General features: G+C 38.3%; 1 pseudogene; it reads left to right on the forward strand.

Annotated features, from left to right (window-relative positions):
* The first annotated feature begins 6,527 nt into the window (after positions 1 to 6,527).
* On the forward strand, positions 6,528 to 7,000 carry LOC119620525 (dynein light chain roadblock-type 1-like; annotated as a pseudogene).
* The last annotated feature ends 3,222 nt before the right edge of the window (positions 7,001 to 10,222 follow it).

Below are 10,222 nucleotides of genomic sequence, written 5' to 3' on the forward strand. Positions count from 1 at the left end.
TAGCTCAATTCACACTGGTATCTACCATCTCTATACAATCCCCTTCCTGGGCAGTTTGGAAAATAAAACAAATCTAACTGGTCCAAACAAATATAGATCCCGTAATTGAGATATCAGTTTTGGGGATGTTGCTGTAGCCAGCTGAGCTTTCTGGTGGCCTACACTTTACCTTTCTTCCCTCAGATTTTGTTCTACAAATTAGTAAAAATAAAATAAAATAAAATAACATTAACAATAATATACATTTTCATATCCTATTTTATTCTCCATTCTCTAAAAGAAACATCTTTAGGAGGGTAGCTTTATGAAGTTATAGATGCAATACATATTAACATATCACTCAGCTCTTTTTTTTTTTTTTTTTTTTTTTTTTGAGACAGAGTCTCACTCTGTCTCCCAGTCTGGAGTGCAGTGGTGGGATCTCGGCTCACTGCAAGCTCCGCCTCCCGGGTTTACACCATTCTCGTGCCTCAGTCTCCCGAGTAGCTGAGACTACAGGCGTCTGACACCACGCCCAGCTAATTTTTTGTATTTTTAGTAGAGATGGGGTTTCACCGTGTTAGCCAGGATGGTCTCGATCTCCTGACCTCGTGATCTGCCTGCCTCGGTCTCCCAAAGTGCTGGGATTACAGGCGTAAGCCACCACGCCCCGCCTCAGCTCTGTCATTTTCTAGCTGAGTAATCTCTCTTGCAAGGTACTCAATCACCCTGTACCTCAGTTTTCTTATCTATAAAATGGGAAATCTAATAATACTTATTGAAGAAATTTAATACATTTTTAAAAAGTGAAGTGCTTAGAACAATGCATTCAAATACTAAGTTCTCTAACAGAACTATTGATTTTGTTATTGGTATTGTAATGCTATTATCATACTTATTAAGGAAAATACCAGAATGCATCTGTGATATGCAGAAGAGTTTGTCCTGGCTTAGGTGCCAGCTGAATGACAAAACCTTCCAGTTGTTAATTCCAAAATGTCCCTGCACAGTGCGTGCTATCTTGTCAATTTAACATTCAGCCAAAGGTTTCGGTGACTCAGAGTACTTTCAATATAATTTACAGCATCCGATGAACTGGTACGTGTTTTCTTCCCCGATAATCAGAATTGCTTAAATAACAGAGTCTCTATTGCTTCAAAAATAAATCTGAAGCTCACTGCAGCATCCCTATAACCTTTAGAGCAGCCTATTTGTGTTTATTTTCCAAAACTTTATTTTCTACCCTCACCCTGATTCTGTTTCTGTTAATAGTTATATTTTAATGTGTGTATCCTTATGTAAGCTGTCACAAATACTTGGTGAAAGTTATTAATACACAATAAGAAATAACTTGCTTTTATACTTTATGAAAAGATCCTGTGTTACCTATGGGAAGAAATAAATCCACGAGTGATCATCCTTGCAGATCTCTCTGTGGGCTCTTTCAATTTATACCTTCACTGTCTTGGCAGTGCCCATGGTATATTTTAACCAAAGGTTCCATGAATGAAATAAAAGTAGATAATAAGAGTAGAGATAACAAAAGAGAATTGTGAATAATTTACTTGTTGCAAAATCACTTCCTGATTGTATGACTTCACTGTTATTCAATATTTATATGAACAGAGAAGATAGTCATCAAATAAATTTCAAAATAAACACAAGACTTTCTGTGAAAATAAAAAACAAATATTATAGCGTATTTAAGTTTTGGTTGTAAAAGTAAAACCGTATGTACTTCCCCTTTCACCATTTCCAAGTAATCATGCCTGCAAAAAGGTGTTATGATATCACACCTCTTTGGGAGCTCTTCCCTTCCTTAGCTTCCAGGCACTAGTGGCTGTTTCCTCAGTAGTAAAACTGGGTACAGGGCTGCCACATATTCAGGCTGACTATATTCATTGATGTAACAAGTGCCAACGTTTCCAAATACATTTTCTAGCCAGGACACCATGTAGTATGTTATAGAAGTTCTCCAAAACAAATGATGCTTTATGGACTTCTTTCTGCAATAGCACTAAGTCTCCTGCTACAACATACACAAATAATAATAATAAAGGATGCAGTATTAAAAATGAAGTTTCATACTTCCAAAGTCTGCTTCTATTTTCAGAATTATACTTACAACAACACTGGTTTTGTTACCCTCTCCCACAGCCCTGCAAAATTATCCAGATGTAAATAGTCCTGAAGCCGCCAAAGTTTCTAGTGGTTTTATTTCAAAGTGCACACTCACACATGCATAAGCCTGATGGAAACTATCTTCTAATGCTCAGCCCCTGAAATGATTTCCAGGTCACCAAGCATGTATGAAAGTTTTTATGAAAACAGAACGAACATTGAATTACCATTCATTGATGTGCTCATTATTTGCCAGATACAGGCAAATATCTGTTTGCCTATGTTAGGGATACATAATAAACAAAGCAAAAGACCCTTCCACCAAGGACATTCTTTCCTCACTCAGGGATGGATGAATACTTGGATGGATGGATGGATGGATGGATGGATGGATGGATGGATGGATGAAAAGAATAAATAGATAGATTGACAGAATGAAATATATCAAACAATGGTAGGTACATTGGAGATAAATAGAGAACAAAAACATTGCTAGCTGGATAAAGTCTGACTGATAATGTGATATTCGAAGAGGAAACTGAAAGAGGTGAAGAACCCTGGCATGCAGATATTTAGATGAGGAACATTGAAGAAGAAGCAACAGTGAGTGAAAGGCCCTGATCCAACCTAGAATCCCTGTGAATTTGAGAGAGTGAGTCAAAGGAAGAGTGGTGAACGCTGAAGTCAGAAAAGTAATGAGTGGGCCTGATGAGCTACCATGACAAATTTGGCAATTGATCTGAAGGGAAAGGGCAGCCATTGGGTTGTTTTTGAGCGGAAGAGAAACAAGGTCTAACTTACATTTTAAAGGGATATCTTGGTTGTTGTATAAGAACAGAGCATGGAAAGAAACAGAAAGGCCAGATGGGAGATTATTGCAACAATGCAAACAAGAGATGACAGCACCGGGGTGCAGAATGGTAACAGTAGAAATGGTGACATCATAGATGTGTATGAAAGGTAAGCATTACGAATTTTTGATATATTGGATATGACATGTGACAGAAAGAGATGCATAGTGTTGGCTTCCTAAGTGTGGGATCTAAATGGTAGAGATGCTCGAGCTTGGAAAGCTTGGGAGAGGAGTAAGTCTTGGGGTTTGGAAAGATTATAAATTGGGTTATTGACATGCTAATTTTCAGACCTATAAATATATTAACTTTGAGTTTAAAATGACATCATTGTTTTTACAAATGATATTATTACCTTAATAAATCATATTTGATTTTATTTTTCTGTTGCCCAGGCTGAATGCAGTGGCGTGATGTCTGCTCACTGCAACCTCCACCTCCTGGGTTGTCCCACCTCAGCCTCCCGAGTAGCTGGGATTACAGGCGAGCACCGCCATGCCAGGCTAATTTTTGTATTTTTAGTAGAGATGGGATTTCACCATGTTGGCCAGGCTGGTCTCAAACTCCTGACCTCAGGTGATTCACCCGCCTCAGCCTCCCAAAGTGCTAGTATTACAGGCATGAGTCACAGTGCCTGGCCTAAAATTATATTTTCGAATTTTCTTTGTCTGGATTCTTTTCTTATTCTCAGCAGCTCAACAGAAACTACCGACAAAAGTTAGGAAAGCTCATATGTAAAATATGTCAATCATTATCCAATATAATTTATCTAGGGCATGACTTTTACATTTATTTGGAGCAATAATATCCTTTCTTACAATCCTGCTCCTATTTTGATCTCTACTTTCTCCTTTTCAGTGTTTGTTTTCCCTTCTTTGCCTGGGACCAGGATTGCCTTTGTGTTTCCCCCAGGTTAACAGCCTTAGACAGGTTTTATCCTGACGCTAGGTCCCTGACCTATCTTTTTCTTAGAGTATTTACTTTAGAAAATTTTCAATGATTAATTCTTTCACTGACACTTGAAAAAGTAAAGCTCCTCTCAGTCTCTTACCATTTTAAACACTCAAAAAATGTCTTTCTCAAATACCTAAGAGACTTCTCTTTCAAGTATAAAGCAATCAAGAAAGAGCCTCTACTTTCCAGTCTCTGTGGAAGGGTAGGAGCCTAGCAAATATAGGTTGTCACCTCACTGACCAACCTCCGCCTTACACAGTTCACTACTTTTTTATCTTTTTCTTTTTAAAAAAATGATGGAGTCTTGCTCTGTTGCCAGGCTGGAGCGCAGTGGCGTGATCTCGGCTCACTGCAACCTCCGCCTCCCGGGTTCAAGGGACTCTCTTGCCTCAGCCTCTTGAGCACCTGGGACTACAGGTGTGCACTACCATGCCCAGCTAATTTTTGCATTTTTAGTAGAAATGGGGTTTCGCCATGTTGGCCAGGATGGTCTCGATCTCCTGACCTTGTGATCCACCCACCTCAGCCTACGAAAGTGCTGGGATTACAGGCGTGAGCCACCACACCGGGCCCACACTTCATTGCTTTTCTATTAGCTCACCCCAGCATTTAAAAATCCTCCTGCCTTCTGTTTCAGCAGAATTGAGTTAAATCTCTCTTCTTTATTTCAACAGTCTTGAACGAAGTCTTCCTTGCTTGTTTAACCCCATCTAGCAGAATTTTCCTTGACACATGAAGAAGTTTCTTGATGGAGAAGATAAGATGTTAATAAAGTACAGATTAAAGGCTTCTGTTCTCTCCTGTTATCCATTGGGGAATCTATGAAATATCAGCAAATCCTTTGGTCTTATGCAGATTGCATCTTGTTCTATACTTCTAATACTCCTTTGTCCTTAAAATTTTTAAATTCAAGGCTTGGTAGGTGCACTAAATAGGTTCTTACAAAAGATTGTATGCTATGATCAGCAACAGAATGGAGGGCTTCCGGTCTATCCAATATTCTAGTTTCTGAATTTCCCTTTACTCTAGATAAAATAAGAAGAGTAGTCAACTGTCTCTCAATTACGTATTCACTGGCTGTCCATACTGCCTGTCTTACCACAGATTTTTATTTCTTTAATCTTCTAAATATCATATAGCATTTCTAAAAATTGGAGAGAGTATTATAATAATGGTGCTGTGGTTGCTGCTGTAACTTATAGTGATAAGAGCTATTATATATGAAAGTATCTTTCTATGCTAGCCCTATACTAATTACTGTACACATATAAACACATTTAATTCTCACAAAGCCATGTGAAGTAAATACTACCATGCCTTGTACCCATTTTAAAGATGATGAAACTTAAGAATTAGAAGGTAAACAATTTGCTTAGGATTACAGTGAGACAGTAGTCTTTTCCTATACACCAAATTCTTTCTACAGCCAAAGCTCTTGCACAGAACCACTGCATTTTAAACCTTGACTCACTAATTATTAAATTTCCCTTTTGAAGTATTTAAACCTGTTGAAGTTTCAGCGAATTCATATTTAAATGTGTATAAAAAATGTTACCCAGGACTTTGTTGGACTTAAAGGAGCTCATCCATATTCACTTCTTAGCACAGTACTCAACCAAAATAAACATTAATAGTAGCATTTAACTTTTCAGAACTTTGCTACATTTATCCAAAATGCTATGCTATTATCTCATAAGACTTTACAAGTTCAAGACACTGGTACATTATTATCTATCATTCTGACTCTCATGAGCCAGGAATGGGTATTACCACACATAGAAACATCTGTGATTCTGTATGAGTTGAGAAGCATGTAGAAACCTGGACAAGAGAACTGAGAATTTTGAAAATTAATTTCTTATTCTGATAAGGTAGTCAAGAGACAGCTAAGGCAGTTCAGTTCAAAAATTACAGTGAGGAGATTGGGAAAGAAAGTCAGAGAGATCTAGTAGGTCACAAAACAGTGTTCCCAGCCACATTTGTGATTCCTGTGTTTTGAATGCAAATGGAAAGGGTGCTCGCATGAATAAATGAAGGGATTTCCTACCGACATCACTGAAGTCCCCCTTGCTGGCTTTGAAGTTAGCTCAAATCTGATGGTTCACATACTTTAAGAAGCAGGAAAAATTTTGTTATCTTAGCAAATGTCAAACTTTGTGTGGAGGTGTAAACTCCTGTTTTCCAAAGTTGGAAAACTTGCCTTTTCTTTCTCAGTGTAGTCATTTTACAGCAAATACTACTACTGGCTTTTCATTCGGAATGAATGGGGTCAATATAATTTCAAATAACGTGAATATTACATTAGGACGATGTTGTACAAGATGAGTTTTTCTCAAAGCTTTCTTTTCATCTGCTTAGAAACTAAATATATGCTTCAATTTTTTTTCTAACATCTGCAAGCTACTTCAATAATTTTGATTCTTTAATGTAGGAGATACTTGAAGCTCAGCTGCTGTTACACAGAACTCTATCTGTCTTGTGTCTGATTGTTCTTGAAAGCACCAAGTTGTCACTGATCCCATAGAGGTCTGCTCCCTTGTCTGTTATTCAAAAACTATTGTAGCAGAAAGGCATGGGACTGGGCTGAGTGCTGGTGACATGGAGCTACCAGATTGGTCCAAAATGGCAGAGGTGAAGGAGACACCTGAAATGACTTCAGACCCAGAAGGCAGTGCAGGGAATCATCATACTGAACACAGAAGTGACTGGCTCCCACTCAGCCATCACCCCCATGGGGGATGGATTATAAAAAATACACAGCTAATGCTACCATACTCAGGAAGATACAGATATAGAGCCAGGCCTAATGGGGCCCTGATGTGCACATAGTTGCCATCTAGAACCCAACAGCAGCCCTGTGATCCAGTTGTTTTACTCCTTAAAGGCATTCCCTTCAAAAGTACCACAGGCAATCCCACCACCACACAGTATGCCAACCTCAGGCACAACCTCATTGGAAGGCACAGAGTACCATGAATGAAATTGATCCCTAGAATGACCTCACCTTCCTTCAAATCTGCTCCATGAAGAATGAAACAATGGTTGCACCAGATAAAGACTATCTCCTGATTGTGATTCAGAATCCAAGGGAATAAATCACTCTTTTGGCCCTTGTATCATTCGTTAATAATGTTAATTATTAATTAACATTAACATTAACATTAACATTAACAACTCCAAGATTAATAATGTTAATTAAGTCAATGGAGTGGCACATGGAAATTACCTTAGAGCCCACTCAAAACAATACAGTCACACAGTGGGCTGGCAGCTCCACCCACCCCACCAAAGGATTCCCTCTGCTGTGCCAATTTTTCCTTGGGTTCCTGGGAGGGTCCTCTTTCCTCGTTTCCAGGTTTTGGAGCAAGAGCTCGTAAGAAGTCCACACCCAGCTACCTTCCGACCTCCAGTTCACGTTTTTGCCCTTGGAAAACATTGTTTTACTCTAAAAATCACCAAAATACTATAAAAAAAAGTGTACATAAAATAGCCTTGAAAAATATATTTTAAAAACTTTCAAATGCACATACAACTGTTAAAGTCTGTTATAGACACACACATATACACTTACATAAAGAGAGCAAGTAAGGAAGAGTGGACAATATTCACTTTATTATCCTTATATCCTATTCTCTTGCCCATGTTTATACTTTACATCACTTGTGCTGAGAACTTTTAAGACATTATTGTTTTTACACACACACATATATAATACATATATACTCACATACATACATACATATACACACACAGGTTTGTTTCTGCGTGTATGTTTATATATTATTTATACATATTTGTGTACTGACATGTTTGGATTTCTGTCCCCACTCAAATGTCATGTCAAATTGTAATCTCCAATTTTAGAGGGGGGGGCCTAGTGGGAGGTGACTAAATCATGGATGGATTTCCCTCTTGCTGTTTTCTTGATAGTGAGTTCTCATGATATCTGGTTGTTTAAAAGTGTAAGCACCTATCCCTTTGCTCTCTTCCTCCTACTCAAGTCATGTACAATATGCCTGCCTCCCCTTCGTCTTCTACCATGATTGTAAGTTTCCTGAGGTCTCCCCAGCCATGCTTCCTATACAGCCTACGAAACTGTGAGCCAATTAAACTTCTTCTGTTTATAAATTACCCAGCCTCGGGTAGTTATTTATTGCAATGCGAGAATAGACTAATTACACATGCAATTTTTCAAATATATGCCTACAAGTATTTCCTTTCATTTAAAAAAGTAACACATCATCAAGTGTGCAGTTCAGAAAACATAATGTAATTCGTTCATTAACAAAATACTCTTTGGAATCTGACTGACTGTAGAGCCCCCGCTGTGAACTTCACTAGCTGTGCATGACTTGTAAAAAGTCACTCAACCTCTTTTAGCCTTATTTTTCTCACTATAATACAAATAATGACAGAGCCTATCAAATATGGTTGTTGAGAGAGCTAAATGAGAGGTGATTATCAGATTATCAGGTAAAATAATAATAATCAATGAATGTTAGTTGTCTAAAAACATGATACTTAATCCCACATTCATTGATAGTTACCATTAATATTTGGGGATTTCTATAATTAAATCTTTGGATACAAATACCGATACAGTGATATCCATATTTCTGCTCCGTTTTCTCAGATTTTTATATTTGTCTGTGTGGCTTCCATTTATCAGAGAGCCAATGGTAGTAGCTATATTTTCTTGTTTTCTGTATTCTTGATGCTCTGGTGCTTGTAGCCTCTCAGCCGAGGGAGAAGCTGCCCTACCCAGGGCTAGTGAGTTCTTAGAGACACTAAAAGGCACAGCTGAAGCACATCTTTCCTAGGCAAACCAACCCATCCCAAATCTATAGCCCTAACCACTACCTTATTGAATTGTCACATACCAAGTCAATGTTTCCCCTGCTGTTATCCCAGGATCAACTACTAGGCAACCAGAGACTGCTCCTACATCCCAAAGCCCACCAGAATTGTTCAAAGCAGCCAGTCTTAAACTGTGCACTCTGGCCAGCCTTGCCTTTCCACAGAAACTCCAAATAAGCCTCTGGCCTAGACTTTCCTCTTGCTGCTCTCTCTTCTGACCACATTGGTGTTTTCCCCTGTGGTCCTGTGTGGCATTTAGTGATTCCTCTCTTTGGGGCCTCTCACTGTAATATACTTCTTACCTCAAAGTCTCACTCTTGTCTCCTCCTGTGGCTGCACCAACTTTACTATACCATATCCAACACATATGTTCTTAGAACATGGATATATTCTTTATAAGGCAGGTCTTATACTGTATGTGCTGTTTTACCAGTTGCTTTATTGTTTTACTGTAACTGTATCTAATGAGCACTTTCTCTGCTAGTAAGTAGAAATATACATCATTTTTAAACACCTGCCTTCTATTTTATTTAAATAGATTTACCATGATTATTTAAATACACTTATTATTTAAGGAGTTACAAGTGACATATATTGTTCTTTGGTGATCCTAATAGGTCCATTGCCTGATGTGTGGTAAGTCAATATGCCAACAGGAAGGTTGCAGCAGAAAAATAGTTTTAATTGTAAGGTCACTGAACCAGGAAGTGGGAGGAAACCTCCAATTCATCTCCCTAAGGAGTTTGGGGCTAGAGATTTCTAGGGGCCTGGAGTAAGCTGAGGTGTTGGAATCCTGGATCAAACAGAGTGCAGAGGTCATGGAATGGCAGATGAAAAAGTTGCATTCTCATGCTGATTCGATTCCTCAGCATGGGTCTTCAAACTGGCTGGTATCAGCCCTTCCACTGGAATTCAAGATCTGAAAAACCTCTTAAGCAATTCTTAAACAAAAGCATTATAACCCTAACATTAGAGAACCTATCCATAGGAACAATGGAGATGTAAATGGTCAGTATCTAATGCTATTGAGTTTAGGTCACAGGAAAATGGGTCAAAATGTGGCCTGATTAGTGCTTTCTGTTAGAACCTGGTATGTAATTCATGTTAACCCTGCAAGGACAGTTTCACTTTAATGAAATATGCAACAAAAGACCCTAATGTTTATTCTGTTATGCCAGACACTTTGTTAGATGTTGGTAATTCCACGGTAAATTCATGTTAACCCCGTAAGGACAGTTTCACTTTAATGAAATACGCAACAAAAGACCCTAATGTTTATTCTGTTATGCCAGGCACTCTGTTAGGTGTTGGTGATTCCACAGAAGTCAAGAGAGTGAAGACTTATACCCTTGTGGGTATAATAGACAACTTATATAAGCTTTATAATAGACAACCTCAGATGTTAATCTCAGTGCACTTGTCAGATATTTTTGGCATACATTTCTAAAATTGGAATATAG

This window comes from Chlorocebus sabaeus, chromosome 18 (assembly GCF_047675955.1).
Source record: "Chlorocebus sabaeus isolate Y175 chromosome 18, mChlSab1.0.hap1, whole genome shotgun sequence".
NCBI lineage: Eukaryota > Metazoa > Chordata > Mammalia > Primates > Cercopithecidae > Chlorocebus > Chlorocebus sabaeus.